At 42.6% G+C, this 17,808-nt stretch overlaps 1 long non-coding RNA gene across 2 annotated transcripts in view; it reads right to left on the bottom strand.

The window, feature by feature from the left end:
• LOC310760351 overlaps positions 1-17,808 on the bottom strand; it is a 611,207-nt gene that overhangs the window by 281,786 nt on the left and 311,613 nt on the right. The window lies entirely within an intron of this gene.

Raw genomic sequence — 17,808 nt, 5'->3', positions numbered from 1 at the left:
AGCCCTGGGGGAACTCTTCTGAAGGCTGGCGGCGGGAGAAGGGCTTTTCTTCCCACCGCCAGCCTTCAGAAGGCTGTTCTGAAGGCTGGCGGTGGGGAGAAAAGTCCTTCTCCCCCCCCCCCCGCCAGCCTTCAGAAGAGGTCCGGGGACAGACGGTCTCCATAGGAACGCATTAATTGATTTTCAATGCATTCCTATGGGAAACCGTGCTTCGCAAGACGAAAAACTCGCAAGAAGAAAAAACTTGCGGAACGAATTAATTTCGTCTTGCGAGGCACCACTGTACATTGAAAAATTCCTAAACAGACAGACATAGAAAGCTGCTGTAAGAATGTACAGTGGTACCTCAGGTTACAGACGCTTCAGGTTACAGATGCTTCAGGTTACAGACTCCGCTAACCCGGAAAGTAGTACCTCGGGTTAAGAACTTTGCTTCAGGATGAGAACAAAAATCATGCTCCGGCAGCACAATGGCAGCAGGAGGCCCCATTAGCTAAAGTGGTACCTCAGATTAAGAACAGTTTCAGATTAAGAACGGACCTCCAAAATGAATTAAGTTATTCACCCGAGGTATCACTGTATTCTTTTTTATTATAATAATTTCTATTAATTTTAATACAATTCCAATAAAAGCCACATTGTCATATTACCAAATTACAATCCAATTAAAAAAGAAAGAGCCAATTATTCAAAAACCAAATTAATCAATCTGACATGACTTCCTGTGTACTGGGTTTCAGGTTACAAAGTTATTATTTCTTCCTGCTTTCATAATCTTAATTAATCCAAAAACAACATGTTATGTTTCCAAGGGGTTGCTCGGGAGCAAGCAGGCAAATATCTCCCTGCCTGGCTGTGAAAACCTGGCTTGGCTGCCAAAGTAAACTTTATCTGTCCGGAGCACCACTCTCCCGTGGCTGGCTCAATCGCTGGCAGAATCCGTGAGTGGGCGTTTCTTAAACTTCCCCCAGCAAAGAAGCTCCTTGACGCCCAGTCGGTGCCTCCCCTCTCTGCGCGAATGCTTTCTGCGCAAAGAGGGCGTGGGCAGCGGAGGACCCCTTCCCTCCTCGCTTCTCCCAGGCAAGGAGTCCTGGGACCGCCTCGCCATTTCCGACTCCTGCACCTCCTCGCCACTGGAGCCGCGTTTATTCTCTTCCGCAGAAGAGGAGCTACTTCCCACGATCCCTGGAGGCTCTCTATAATCCATCTGGCTTTTGCTCTCACCCTCCTGCACTGATGGCAGTTCCCTGACACAACAGTTCCGGTCTTAATCCTTTGTTGACAGCCACTGGTTTCTTGACTTTCATTCGTAGTTGTATATTTAATAACTTTTATTTTTGCAAGATATATTCTTAAACTGTACCAAAGACGACACTCGGTTTATTTAAGCTGTGAATTCAAATTAAGTCTCCTCTAGATTTCTGTTGTTGTGGCTGGAAAGGTACCGTATTTTTCGCCCTATAGGACGCACTTTTTCCCCTCCAAAAATAAAGGGGAAATGTGTGTGCGTCCTATGGGGCGAATGCAGGCTTTCGCTAAAGCCTGGAGAGCGAGAGGCGTCAGTGCACACCGACACCTCTTGCTCTCCAGGCTCCAGGAAACTATCCGCAAGCCTTGCACGCCTGGGGGGAGTTCCCCCAGGTGCGCAAGGCTTGCAGGTGGCAGCCTGCAGCGCGGAGCACGGGGCGCCCTCCGGAGGACGCCCCGTGCTTCGCACAGCTGTCGGCAAGCCTTGCGCACCCGGGGGATCTCCCCCCGGGAGCGCAAGGCTTGCGGGCGGCAGCCTGCAGCATGGAGCACGGGGGCCCTCCGGAGGATGCCCCGTGCTTCGCACAGCTGTCGGCAAGCCTTGCGCACCCGGGGGATCTCCCCCCGGGAGCGCAAGGCTTGCGGGCGGCAGCCTGCAGCATGGAGCACGGGGGCCCTCCGGAGGATGCCCCGTGCTTCGCGCAGGTGTCCGCAACCTGCCGCCCGACGCGCGAGGCGCCCTGAAGCAAAGCGCCCCTCGCGCCCGGCAGACATCGGCCAGCCCCACAAGCTTGGGGGACAGCGGGGAGGCGCAGCGCCACCATCCTACTGTTCCCCGACCTGGTTTCGGAGGGGAAATAAAGGGGGGGAATTTCCTTTATTCCCCCCCCAAAAAAGTAGGTGCGTCCTATGGGACGAAAAATACGGTATATGTCAAAAGAATGCTCCCTCAGTTTATGGCTGCATCTGCACCATATATTTAAAGCGCATGACTTCCCCCAAATAATCCTGGGAACTTTAGTTTGTTAAGGGTGCTGGGAATTGTAGTCCTGTGAGCGATAAGCTATAGCTCCCATGATTCTTGGGGGAAGCTTGTGTTTGATGTGCTTTAAATGTATTGTGTGCTTTCACTGTGACCTTTAAATACACACAGTAAGAATGAAGTGAGAAAGAAGATTGGGTGAGAAAGAGCCAATTTTATTTTTAAACTATACTCCAAACGTTGCATGCTATCTGTCAATCAGCACTTTGTCTCTTAATGAACTTTTACAGCCCAGTTGTGCTTGTCCCACAGTAGTTTCCTTATCAGCCGCCACCTTAATCTGTTTTTCATTCTGCCACTTATATCGCTTCCTACTTGCATGAAGGCAGATTGTGCTTCACAATCAAGCCAGGCCTCTTTCTGACTCGGCAGTGGAAGCCTTATTGAAAAACTAGACACATTCAACCATTAGAACAAGCCAAACATACTAGGGAGAAGATCATGTGCACAAGATCAGGATGCACATTAAATAATATGCTGACTCCTCATATTGAGTCCACCCTCAAAGCACAATACTGTAGATCAAAATTCAACATCCACATTTCTGGAAATGGTCTTTACAAATCTTCAGGGGTCATAAAGCTTGTAGCAGGATAAAAATATGTAACAGGTTCCTGGGGGCTGAATCAATAGGCAGATATTTTAATCAAGTTTTATTGTTTCAACTAACATGGTTAATTTACAAGAGATATTACAAGTGACCTCCCTGGAAAGCAAGCCTGCAGTGTCTATGGAGGTCCCAAGCCACCCAGGTAACAATTCAATGAAAAAGAAACTACATCTAACATCCTTATTTTATATCTTTTTCTAAAAGTTTTTATTCAAACTTTTCACCCAGTTTTCCCCATTGTATTTTGGTTTTTAAAGGCTAACTTTGTTTTTGTTTGTTTAGTTCTTATCTTTTGAAGTGGAGGAAGTAGGTTAGAGGGTTGTCTGTTGCATTATTATAGGCCAACTGTTGAGATATTTATTGTTTCCTGCAATGTGTCCCAGTTTATTACCAGCTTGGATTGAAATGGGTGAAATAATACCTTTTATCAGGCCAAAGTGTTCAGAGCGCGAGTAAAACAGAACAAGATACTGATATAAAAAATTATTATATACACATATTATGCTACTTTCAGGCTGTAAATTCGCTTAGAGATTATTGGATTCTGCACCAAGGGTATGGCTAGTTCTAAGATTACACACAGCATTTAAGATCTGAATGGCAAAAGAAAACTCTATATGTATTGGGCTAGATTTGTCATGATCTCCACCTTGGCTTCATTGTTGAAATATAAGGGCAGAGCAGGTAATGGATAAAGCAGAAACAGTTAAGTGTGTGGGAGGAGGGAAATGTAGCTTTGGCTTAAACTGTAAGTTAAGGTAGAATCTGTTAGCTTGGTTGATGTTGCCTTTATAATGTTAGTCAGGAACTGGATGCTATGGCTGTAGCTGTTTTTCTTTTGAAGAAAAAAAATACAGTTTTCATAGCCAATGGTGATCAACAAGAGCCAAGATATCATAGATAGCCTAAGGATGAACAAGAAAAATGATATTGGTTGCTAAACCCACTCCATCCTCCTACCATTGTCAGCATTATTGCTTAAGGCAGAATGATGAGGGTTGAATTAAATGTAATGTATGAGATCCATAATTGGGTTTTCTAGTATTCTGTGTGTGTGTGTGTGTGTGTGTGTGTGTGCGCGCGCGCACGTGCATGCAAACACTTAAATGTGTGTTATGGGGATGGGAGGGGATTCAGATCAAGGATCTGGCATAGGGGGAGAGGTATAACCTTTTTCTCACTATCAATTTCCTAATGTAAATAGCTTTCCTATACCCAGTGCCAAAGCTGCATGGAAGGGCAAACAAGTGGCATTCCACAATTCCACTACTATCAGGACTCTCATATATATATATATGCCAGGAGATCCTCTTTGCCTATTACTGTCCTTTCACACCTGTGAGCTTGGTGGTGCAATTCCCCCACCAAATAAGGTGTATAAAAATCCATATATTAGTGGGAAATGTGCATAACATAAAAATGCATTGTATTGGGGAACATTGTTTCCAAAAGGAAAGAGTATAATATGCTGAATAAATTCACATGTGGGCTTTAAAAAAAAAAATTGAAACCAAGAGAAATGAATATGGGAAGATTTATCCATCTCTGCCACATCACATTTACTGTGGCCCTGAGTTACATCCATTAACTACTGATTTGAAGCTTTTGAGTTCTGTACATACAAATGAAACTTGCCTTCCTGTTTCCTGTCTTCTTTTGGAGGGTAAAAGAGACGGACACACAGATTTTCCTCTGTGCTGTGGAGGTTTCAAACAGTAATGCTGTTACCTGCATCTGCTGTTACCCATCTTAGGCCTCTGCAGGCATTCCATCCATGTGTGCTGTAAATATGCAAGGGGGGCTACAGGGATAAGCACATTGGCTCCACCCATCATCACTCTGCTGCTACCTTTCATGAGAACAGACTTGTACGCCACTCTTACCTATGGCGTAACAAGGGAAAGGTTCATAAAGGATTTTCTAACCACATTTTTAGAGGACCACTGCTGGAAGTGTGGGAAAGAAACAAAAAAATATTGGAACAGAAGACCCCTTGGTGGCTATCGCCAATTGATATCCTGACAATAAAAAAACCAAACATCGAAGGAGAAAGATGGACATATGAAGACCTACTAGTAAAAACAGAGACTGGTTGGAGGATTAGGCCTTATGAAGAAATAAAGAACAAATTGACAGGATGGATCCAATTTCACCAAATTAATTCTATATGGTCTGAGGATAAAAAGAATGGGATAAGTGAGAAAAAATCTAGATTTCAGACTGAAATACTAGAAAGTAAAACAAAACTCCTATCGAAAATGTATAGCCTGTTACTTGAATGGGATACCAAAGATGAAGAAGTAAAGGAGGTAATGATCAGATGGGCAATGGACTTCGGACATAACATAGAGTTTGATAAATGGAAGACATTATGGAATAAAGGCATGAGATTCTCAGCATGCACAACACTCAGGGAAAATATGTATAAAATGATGTACAGGTGGTATGTAACGCCCGTAAAATTGGAAAAAATATATAAAACTGGTGATAAATTATGTTGGAAGTGCAAGATCAAGGAGGGCGATTTCTATCATATGTGGTGGTTGTGTGAGCCTATCAAAAAATTCTGGGAATCTATTTACAATGAATTAAAAAAAAATCCTCAAATATACCTTTATAAAAAAAACCCGAAGCCTTTCTGCTGGGGATAATTGGGGAGGAAATCAAAAAGGAAGACCACACACTCTTTCAGTATGCGACAGTGGCTGCCAGAACTCTAATAGCGCAGAATTGGAAGACATCAAAAATCCCAACTATAAACGAATGGCAAATCAAACTATTTGATTATTTAGAACTGGCAAAAATGACACAGAAAATAAGAAATCAAAAAGACATAAAGTTTAATAAAGAATGGAATAAATTTATGACATATATGGAAACAGAGGTAAAAAATCTAAAAATCACAGTAGGTATGACGTAACACTTGTGACGTAAAGAGTCTTTTGAGGAAAAGAAACTGCAGATAAAAATCATATAATATATTCTGAAACCGAGATGAAGGGAAGTCAATTAATGTTGTGTGTTATTTAGTTATTTAGTTAATGTAAGTTAATTAGTTGGTGTTTTATGTTAGGAGATGTTTTTTCTTTTGTTTTTTTTATTATTATTTCTTTTATTTATGTACTCCTTTTTTGTATGTATGTGTTATGTATGTTTATTTTTTCACCTGTTTTAATGTTGGATGTAGCAAAATGAATTAAAATCAATAAAAAATAAAAAAAATAAAAAAAGAGAACAGACTTGTGAAGCAGGGATCCTGCTTCAAGGCTCCCCCAAACATTTTAGATCTTTAATTTTCAAGGGCTCTAAAATGCATGGGGAGCTTCCGCAAACAGAGGACTTCCTCACTACAAACATCCATGCGCTTAGCTTCCAACCTGTGGTGGATTGTAGGGTGAGGCAGCAGTGCTCACCTGACCTCCAGTTACCCACAGCATCACTACAGACTAGGTTAGAAAGGGGAAGGTGACAGCAAAGTCAGCAAGGTGCAAATGCACCATGGGGGCACCATATTGGTTCTTCCGGCGTGTGTGCACTGCACCAGCCTTGCATCTTCCTCCTTCTTAGCCTTCTCCATCCTGGTATACAGCCATGATGTAAGTGCCACTACCCCACCCCACTGCTGCATTCCATACGACAAGGGTGAACCAAAATGGTGACCAGGGGATACAGGGTCAGAGCTAATTCGTGTATCCGTATAACAGCTCCTTTCACATGTCAACGGAATATGATGACAGAAAGCTTGACGAGAGCTCTTAAGCTACTTATTTAATGAATCTGTCCTCTAGTTCAACTCCCCACAGAGCATTTATTCTCTCAAATTCATTAGAAACTTTGTTCAAGAAAACTTTTCCATATATCTGTATTTAATATATTGTTAGAATAAACTTCTTCCATATATAGTTTTATCTACATAAAATTCATGCATAGGAAGCAAAATGATGCTGCAGTCTTTAATGTTCCATCTCAACTTCATCTTGCTGATGTCAGATGGTATTTTTACGCTTTGTTTGTATAACCCTTTACAAGTACTCCCTCTAAGCCGAGGTTGTGGGTTTGGCATTTTCACATTAATTACCACATATTACCACGCCTTGCCCTGTTAACTGGCTTGCGGGATAAGAGCTTATGTGGTTAAAAATATGCCTCATCAACTTGCTAAAGACCTTTTAATGACACAGAGCAGATAACGATATGATTCTTTTTCATGAATTTTTAACTTTATGCTAAGATGGAGTAATTTTGCATTTAAATCTGCTTGCCATTAAACTTCAGGGCTAAGAGTGACTTGGGAAAGAGGTTTACAGTTTGCAATGTCACAGGGAAGATTCCCACCCTGCCCCCCAATTTCAGGAAATAGCTTTTTCTATATCAAACCAAACTGTAGTATATCTGTATTTTTAAAAGCTTTTTTTTCCCACTCTTAACTTGATCAGATTGCCTGAATTCTATGGTATTCAGAATATAGAATAACAACAGCATCCTACAAAAGAAGAAGAAAAAAGCCTGATCTGTTGCAGAATCAATTCCTATCTCATAAACTAGATTTTCTCCAGAAATGATATGGTTTGGCATTTGTGGCACCATTAACTGGATGAAGGGCACAGTACTTACTATGAATAATATGGTTCTGTATGCCACACCAACAAGCTAGCACAGTATCCAGAGAAGTGTTACTGAAAGTAGGTACATTTAGCGACTTCATCCATTACTCTATGCAGGACCAGTTCAAGAGGACCCGAACGAAGGCAAGATGGTGTCCCTCCTCTTCTTATTTATTTAGAAAATTTCATAACCCCTTTGTATGCAAGAGAAATTCAAAATGGCACACCGAACAGAAACACAGTGCAATACAATATAATAATGATATATTGAAATAGCATCATACTCTTCCAAAATCGACAGGGGCCAGGTCATGGCTGTCCTTTTGGGAAGGCTTGTGGGAATAAATATGTGTTGGATGTCAAAAATCCAGGACTGTAAGAAGCCCCTTCTCTGATGACTGCAGCATACGGAGCAGGGAAGGCACAAGTAAGGTCATTGAGCCTTGAGGTTACCAACGGATGAACAACGGTGGTTAATCTGTCCCAATCCTTGGAATGGTCATATCTTATTTACCAGCTGAAGCTGGTAAAAGACATTCCCAACCACTGAAGACCTTGGGGGGGCACTTAGGTGTCAAAGAGGGACCTAGGAGTTCACCCAGACTACAGATTGGTTCATTCAGATTGAGTGCAGTGCTATCTAGAGCAAGTAACTGGCCTGTTTCCCAGATATAGGAACCATTCACTCATAGCACCTCTACCTTGCCAGGTCTCATGCTCAGCTCATTGGTCTGCATGCAGACTACCAAAGATCCAGGATTAGCATGGTGTAGCAGAGCAAGCCGGTCTGTAAATCACACAGTTCAATCTCTTGCCAGGAGGCTGAAGATCTGTTATCCAATACTCAAAATGATCCTGCAAGTAGGACTGAAACTCTTGAGGTTCAGTGTCTAATACCCATCTCAGCAAAATAACATGGTCAACGGCATCAAAAGCTGCTGGAAGATGAAGCAGCAATAATAGTATCACACTCCCCTTGTCACTCTCCCAGGGTGACCAGCGCCAATTTGTTCCTGAAGCTAGGCCTGAACCCAGACTGAAATGGATCTAGATGATCAGTCTCCTCCAGGCCTGCAATTACTCCACTACAACTCTCAATCATCTCCCCCAAAGGAGGTCATTTCATTTATAAAAGCTGGATGGACTGGTAGTTGAATCTTACTTCAACTGATGGAACATAAATCTGCATCACACTCGAAAGCAGAGGATTCGAAGCACAGCGTCTGTTTTGGGGCATACACAGTTCTGTCCTCCAACACCTTGTCACCACTCCCAGCCCCTCAGCACTTGCCACCTGAGGTGGTTTCCTCACTCAGTCCAACAGTTCAGTTGGCCCTACCTGTCTGCATGGTGTTCCCCACCAAGCAGCAAGAAATAAGCCCAGTTTTCTGTGAATGTGGCACTTAAATGAATGACAGCTGTGTTTGAGAGTGGCCTGTAAAGCCCTTCACATTTTTAAACAAGATCTTTGAATAAAATTGCTCAGGCATGTGAGTCCTCTTTGGCTGTCCTGTTAATAATAACTCCTAACCACTGGCGGCAGGGAGACTTTTCCATTCTGGGCAGCCAGAGACAGCTTAAACTAATAAAAGGCAGCAGTCCAGTGGTAGAATCTGATCTGCCGTAAAGCTGTCTCTAGCATGGAAACATCTGAATTTAACATGAATCTGAAGGCTGTTTTAAAAAAATAAAAATGCTGTCTTCCTATGTTCCTGAGGGGATCAAGGTGTCATATTTCAGAGTCCTGCTGAAAAAGAGGATTTTCCCTTTCATACGCAACTTGCCTTCAGATTGTTTGGCTGTTAAGAAAACCAATACTACGCACCCACACCCCATGCATGACTTTTTTACCTTAGAATAATAACAAAAATAAATACGTAGACTTCCAAGTTCTAAGAACCCAACGTATTAATAAAAAGAAATCGCAAGGAAAGGACTTCACTCCAACAATCTCAAAGGGAGGCAGCTAAGTTTAACAGCACCACCTCATTCCAACCAATTCAGAGCAGTTCAACGTATCATTTAACCAAGTGCTTTAAAACATGCCACTCAGGTTTAATTTTTTTGTTGTTGAAAACTCTCTAATGTGGTCTGAAACAATCAAAGTACATTTGAAAGACACAAACAAGGCAGTTTTATTTTACAGCTCTAATTGGACCACAGTTAGTAGGAAACCCCTAATGTATATGTTGGGATTCATATTCAAGGTATAGTCCCAAAGGCAACATTTCTACAAAAGCTCTGTTTCATTCCTTCCTAATAATGGTATCCTTCCCTCAATCCTTGAAGCTTGAAGCTTGTGGAAATGTATTTGTGGATGACTGCATTTTTCTTAACAGCAAACCTGTGTTGTTAGGGTAGGGCTAGGAGACAAAATAACTACCCAGTGAGCTTCATGCCTGAGCAGGAAGTTGGACACACAGCTCCCAAGTCCAATTCACAAGCACCCAGTCATTCCACACATGCTTTTACGGACTGTATTCATCCTAGCCATTATAAGAAAATGACAGATTTAGATCTGAAAGGAATTTTCTCAAAATGTGCAAAACTTTCCCATTCTGATTTTTGAATGAAGAAATTGGGAACAAAATTCAAAAACTATTGCATGGCATCAATCCAGTACTGACAAATGCCCCCCATAGGAATAATGGTGGTATATAAATGCAATAAATAATAATAAATGAATGGTAACAACGACACTGTTGTTATTCAAGGGTTCATCCACACTTACGTGTTTTGTTCTGTTTGTCCCATAATTTCTAGGCATGAGTCCACAAGAAATTTTTATTTTGTCCTGGGAAAACCCACTGTTTACGACTGATTCAGAGCAAACATCAAACTGCAGAAAACCTGTTTAATGTTTTTCCAATTCAGGAGTAAAAAGCAGGTTTTCCCAGGGAAAGTGACGAGACAAAAGAAAATCCTCTCGGACCCATGTCTAGAAATCACAGAACCAGTGTAAGTGTGGATGAGCCCTTATATTAGAAACAGGAACTTTTCCTTCATGATTTATGATTTTATGCATGGGATGGGATCATGGAATCTGTGTAAGAGGGGTGATGCAAGTTCATACTCTGTGCGTCTTCTCACTGGATGTGCTGAGCAGTGAAAGATTTGCAGGCAACTATTATGATTTTATAGTGATGTTATTAGGTTTTTGTTTTTTTTTAAGTAAGAAGTCAAGAGGTAATAGCTACAGTACCACTCTTAAACAGGTGATGCAACACAGCCCATCTTCGGCTGCTGGGCAGCTGAATGAGATCCCACCCACCCCCACCACAGAGGCAAGTCTCACAAGCTTGGAGCAAATTTGCTCATGCTTGATCTGTTGCAGAAGAATTCATATAGCCACCTGTATACATCCACAAACCGTGAATGCTCGTATAGTGTGACATCTGTACAGAGTCACTGCCTGTCTTGAATTCTATTGCCAGTTGTCAGATACCTCAAAATATTAATTGTTGGATACCATACACTGAAACTCCTTATCATTGGGTATGAAATACAGATGCCAAATATTTGGAGAATACTTGAATATTCAGAAGTGTCCTCGCATTTGCAAAAGAGAATTCTGAGGAGAATTTTGAAAACAATGTAGTTCCAGTTGTAGATCTACGATCACTCATTTAAAGGTAAAGGTACCCCTGCCCGTACGGGCCAGTCATGTCCGACTCTGGGGTTGTGCGCCCATCTCGCTTAAGAGGCTCGGGGCCAGCGCTGTCCGAAGACACTTCCAGGTCATGTAGCCAGCGTGACGAAGCTGCAGCTGGCGAGCCAGCACCAGCGCAGCACATGGAAACGCCGTTTACCTTCCCGCTAGTAAGCGGTCCCTATTTATCTACTTGCACCCAGGGGTGCTTTCGAACTGCTAGGTTGGCAGGCGCTGGGACCGAGCAACGGGAGCGCACCCCGCCGCGGGGATTCGAACCGCCGACCTGACAATCAGCAAGTCCTAGGTGCTGAGGTTTTACCCACAGCGCCACCCGCGTCCCCGCGTTACTCATTTAGGAAGATATTTATTAGTGTTTTTTACAGGCATCCACCATTTTGTGTGCATTCAATTGGCACACGATCACTGGCACATGTGCCCTTTTTTACCCCAGAAGGGGGTGGGGTGGTCTTACGCATATTCCATGGACACACGCAATGACCCTAAATGCAACCCTCACACAAACAGGGAGTTGCTTGTGTTATTACTATCATATCTGCTTATCAGGAATGCCAAGCTGAGCTGAGTTTCCCTTGCATCATTAGCTTTTTTCAGGCTTTATGCCTCATTGGATTAGGACAGTGTGCCAGGAGTGGGGGCAGTGATGCTATACACACTGTCTCTGCATCCACCATCACAACCTCTGCTCTCTCTCCCTGGCCCCAGCCATTTATGTATTGGGAGAGAAGACATGAAATGGTGAGGAAGGTCTGGGTTCTCTACATGTGTAGGCACCTCATGAGATTAAGAACCCTGTGCAATCTGGGTTCAAAATCATGCCTACGAATGAACATCAACCTCCCCACATCAGACTTCTAACCCAATATGTGGAAAGTAACAGAGCGGCTGGTTCCCCTCCTCTCCATACACAGTTCTAATCACATGGAAACCAGAAACCTAGGCAGGGTTATTGCATTGGCCATTAACTACTCTTGGCCTTCTGCAGAAACTGTTGGCCTTCAGAGCTGCAAGTTGTAATACAATACTACTGAAAATGCACATCTTATATCAAGGAAGTTCTGCCTCATCATGTTTCTGGTTTTCAGTGTGGTTTTTTTTTTAGGTCATAAATTAACATAACAGAGAATATGTTTCTGATTGGAACAACTTTCATCCCAGATTTCCAGAACAGTTGAAATACAGATCAAGAGACCAAACAGATGTACAATGCAACGTAATTTACACAAATGACCTGGGAGATTTCCAGAACTTTGGCAAATGGCTCCACAAAGGTAAACTGGGCCAAATTATGCATCCAGAAACCCCATTATGTTATTAAATTCAGCACCATAAATTCTTTGGCCTCAGAGTGTATGCTTGGCTTCCAGAATCAAGTCTCTTGGTATTTATGTAAATTTTGTTCCATTTGATTCCTGCAACCATTCACAACATGACAAGTATCTTGACATATTTACGTGACATAATTTGCAAGGTGATGATAGGAGTATTATATGGCTCTGAGTTTGTGACTCTATAGATTAGAGCTGTCTTTCCATTCTAAAACAGCATTTACAGGGGTTTTAACTCAGGGATGAAAATTCCCTTTGGATTGTGGCTTATACGATAAGTTCTCTTAATCAAGAAAGCGCTTCTTTGCAAACGTCTCAGTAGAAAACCCTGCAATTCAGAGGAAGAGAGGGCAAATGAGGACAAGTGAGCAAATGACACACTTTAACGAACATTTCTGCAGTCTACTAATTCCAAAAGTTTACAACGGATTTTTGAACTTGGGAATTGACCAGGGCTAAGACTTGTTGCATTGACAAAGAAATGCACAGACTAGATCATTCCTATATCATGGCAGTCATCTGTAGGAATGTAATGCCCCAAACTCTGCCAAACCCGACCACACACATATTTAAGGACACAAGATATGCTATCACAATCATTAAGCTATCGCAAAATAAGCTTTTGCCGTAGTCCTACTCAGTTGTTCACCTGAATGCATAATGACACTAATTATGTTGATGGTGTGCAGTAGCCAACATCTTCCCATGCACAGTCATTGAAAATCTGAATTCCTGAATTCTGTTTCTGGCGATTGATGCACATAGGGTGAGGCAGCCCTATGTAAATGAAGCAGATCAATGGTCCAGAGGAGACTGGCATCAAGATTTAAAATTAGCTTTAGAATTAGAATGTGAATCAAAGCAACTGATGCAACAGGCAAATGCAAGCTCACTGGGTGACCTTGGGCCAGCAAAGGCGGATTTAGGCAGTGCGAGTGGTGCAGTCGCTGCTTGAGAAAGAGGATGCCTTCTCAAAGCCTGGTAAGCACTTGCCCAGCTTCAGGAAGGAGGTGTAAGAGCTCTGGCAGGATCCTAGAGTCTTTCTGCCTCCTTCACAAAGCCAGGCAAGCACTTACCAAGCTTTGGGAAGGAGATAGGAAGGCTCTAGGACTCTGCCAGAGCCTTGCACCTCTTTCCCAAAGCCTTACTTAAGCCGATCCTGTAAAAGCTGTGGGAGGGCCTCAAACAGGGTGGCATATTACCAAGATCCACCCCTGGGACCAGACACCTTATCCCATCTATCCTTCTTCACAGGGCTGTTGTGAGGATAAAAGGGGAAGGGAGAGCCATGTAAATGGCTCAGGACTGCAATACCTCAAGGATCATCTCTTCTCATATGAGCCATCCCAGACCCTGCAATAATCACCCAAGGCCCCTCTTCATGTGAGTCCCCAATGAGAGGTCTGGAGGGTGGCAGCATGAGAACAGGCCTTTTCTGCAGTGGCTCCCTTTTGTGGAATGCTCTCCCCAGTGAGGCTCACTTGGCACCATCAGTATATATCTTTAGGCACTGGGTGAAAATGTTTCTCTTTAACCAGGCCTTTGGCTGATTAATATTCTATGTACTTTTAAGTGTGTTTGTGGGAGGGGAGGTTATCGGCCTGTTTTTGTTTTTATTATTTACTTTATGTTCTCATTTTGTATTTTTATGTTGTGAACCATCTTGTGATCTTAAGATGAAGAGCGTAATAAATAAATAAATAAGCTCCACCCTGACCTTTTTTCAGAAAATGAATGGTCTAAATTGAATAATAAGAATAAATAACATAAGATACTGGCAAAGAATTGTTCCATGGTGACAAGGCTGAGGGGAGAAAATCAAGCTAACAGAGAAGTATAAGCACTAGGAGGCAAGCCAGGGGAGTCCCAAGCACACAAGGCAAAGGCTGAATATGCAAATAATGTGCAATAAGCACATGAAATAATGCCAACAGGAGTCAAAATCCCCCAAAGGAGAGAGGCAAATCATTTGGTGTCACACTGCTGCATGGAGTCAACAGTCTTGGGAACTCTCTGCAGGGAGTCATTTTCTATGCACCGACAGCATTTTAATGGTTAACAGATATCTGTGCTGTTTGGCTGACAACAACATCAAGGTCTGTGGCCTCTTGCTCTCTCTACTGGGTTTTTAGCATCCAGAGAATGAGATAGGGGTGGAATTAATCAGTTTGACTGATTAGTCTTCTCTAAGAAGAGGGACAACTGCCAAACACAACCCTGTATAATCTGTCTGGAAGGAATAGAGTGGACACATAATCTGGAAAGATGAAATTAAGCACTGAGTAGTTGTTATTCCTCCACCAGCAACACCTTTTTGTGGATGGCTTGAAATGTTTAATGACTGATCTGCTGCAGTAGTAGCATCTGCCACCAAACAGGACTGCTGGCCGTTTATTGGACATATATATTGGTTCAAGAAGACATTTAGAAATTTAGCAGATTATATATCCTAATAGCTACTGTGATTTCAGCAGTGTTTGCTGGTCTATTTTTATACTGGATGGGGAAATATTTATAGCATTGCCATGTAACTGATGTGAAAATACATTATCTAGAGAACATTGGAGGATGCAATGATGGGCTTGAAATACATGCTGTATCTGCCATTTGCTAGCATTGCCAACTGTCATGGTAGCTGGGTGCCCAGGAATGGTGGCAGGCAACAGCTAGGAACCCCCCAAGTGAAGAAGGCTCAGAGCCAGAGGGTGGGTGGTGGGACAACAATGAGTGGTCAGAGCGAGAAAAGGGAGCAGTCTAGGAGGAGGAAGTGTTGAAAGCTGAAGAGGTAACAGGGCTTAGTGAGCAGGAAGAGGCTGGGGCAGAGAGCAGTCCTAGAAGCAGAAGCAGAGGCAAAGGCTGGGAAGGAGGGGGCAAGATTTAATGGGAAGAGTTGCTGTGCTCACTAGGCCTGCCTCCTGAGCTGTTTTGTTACTTTGAATAAAGAGAGTTAACTTCACTGACTCCGTCTGAGTTATTGCTGACCTTCTCCTGACACCTGCCCTGACACCAGCCTAGGAAGGGAGCAAAATTGTTCTGGCAAAGAGAACAGTGGTAAGATGTGTGTTCCCAAGAGTTCACTGCATTCAATCACGAGAGCTGCTGATTCTCAAAGAAAGAAGTGATTGAAATGGCCTCTTCCTTTCCTCCATCATGGAATAAACAAATGTCATGGGTTGTATTGTACCCAATTAAGTCATCTTCAGAATAGACCCACTGAAACAAATAGATTTAAGTCAGTCACATTCATTGATTTCAATGGGTCTGCTCTGAAGATGACCCTATAAATGTGACAGGAGATTAAGTGACAGCTTTAACAAGCATCTTTCTCTGTTGTTGTTTTATATAAGTACAGGTGTGAGCATTGATGGGGTCCCTCAACTAATTTATCACCGTCTCTAACCTTGAGCCAGTGTTCTCATCTACTACTTGGCTTCTCTGCTTTGGGTGCCAACAAAGCCATCATTGAACATGTGTTTGTGGATTCATTTGTTTGTTTGTGTGATGATGTGGACATCTGGCCACTACAAGCTGTCCCAACACCACCAATTATTTCACGTAGACATGCCATCTGGCTGAACTGTCAAATGAGAGCAAGCAACCCCCCTTTTTGTTTTTGGTCTTATGGAGCTGATGAGATTAAAAACAAGAGCTAGCCTGGGAAGGCTCTTTATCCTCTGATCCTATCTCCCTGAGTCACCCAGGAGTTCGTAAAGGGCCTCAAACAGTTTTATTTTCTGGTTAATTGTTTGGGCAAAAACAACAACTAATGGGTGAATGATTGAAAAATACCAATGCAAAATTCACCACAAAGTATAACTGGCCACTTGGGTGTTGTGGTTAAAGCACCGAACTCAGACTTGGGAGACCAGAGTTCAAATCCCCACCTAAACATAAAGCTCACTGTATGACATTGTGCCAGTCACTGCCTCTTAGCCTAATCTACCTCACTAGCTTGTTTAGAGGATGAAATGGAGCAGGGAAGAACCATGTATGCCAGCTCAAACTCTTTGAAATCCTGTAGAATTGGGGCTGAAATATCTTGAGAAAGCATCAACAATTGCTAGCAGCATAAGGAAATCTTGACATTGTTACTGTAGCCTGGAAAAACCCACTCTGGAATAACCTTTGATTCTTAATTGTATAATACATAGTCTATATTTGTAATACTCAGCTGAGTGAGGTATGGCCTACTAGTGAAGCATTGTGAATCTGATGCTAGGCTGCTAGTAAAATGTTTGGGGTAGTTTAACCAGGCCTATGTAGATGGTTAATTCCATTGAAATTGTCATGATCTACCAATACTTATGTCCACAAACCGACTAGTGGCAAGTATGTTCTAAAAGCAACAGCAACAGGCATCCATCCATCCTCCATACCACTCATAAAAATTGACTGAAATTGTGTAAATTTGCATATGGCACAAAACATATGAATATTGTATCCAAATGTGTGCCTTGTTTTGCAGCTGAGGTGAGGGAACCAATCCACATGCTGGGCCCATAACATCCTCTTAGCACCCATGGCTGAAGCCAGTTTTGACTGAAAATGAATGCAGGTATTAATCCTTGGGTGAGCAAGTTTTGGGTGTTCTTTGCTCAGCACTTCCACTGCTCAGTTACTTTTAGTTTCTCTCTCGGCCACAGCAGATGTTCTTGTAACATTGTTGCTCTGAGGAAGGGGATTTGCTGGCTTTTCTGGCCTCCTAGGCAGTGGTCCAGCTGCAGCTGTAGAAAAGGGATGCATAACAATGGAATGTTCTTGTTCTCATTCTGGCTTTACATCATTCTGGCACAGACTTATCAAGGTAGGGCTTGTTCACCCTGTAATTGGATTGCTTGGGATTCCTGTTCCAACTCACACCCTCCTTTTATTTCTAAACTCCTATCCTCTTCTGGTCCCTCCCAAGCCAAGGGATTTTTCAGATGCAGAAGAGAGGTTATTGTGATTCTGTTGTTAATTGATAGATTTTAATGTTATAAACAAAACAGCAGGCACAATCTAGCCAAAGTTAAGCACTATTTCGGTCCCTTTTTTTTCCAGTGGGAAGTTTTTAAGCATCTGTTTTTTTCTTCTCAGTGGGTTTCAAACAATAACTTTACTGAAATGGTTCTTCACTGACGGATCTGATTGCACATTAAATTGTCTGCCAATGAACCTTTGCTCAAGTGCATGAAAATCCTGGTCATGCCAGAGGATTCTTGGGAGCATGCTGGGGTGCACATTCAAGGTACAAAGTTAAAAGTTAGGTCTAGTGGTGGTGTTATTATTATTATGAATATTTCCCCTCCCTTCACCCTAAATTCACA

The sequence above is a fragment of the Podarcis filfolensis genome (genome assembly GCF_964270895.1).
Source record: "Podarcis filfolensis genome assembly, chromosome: 3".
NCBI lineage: Eukaryota > Metazoa > Chordata > Lepidosauria > Squamata > Lacertidae > Podarcis > Podarcis filfolensis.
This window is presented reverse-complemented; position numbering and strand designations above follow the sequence as displayed.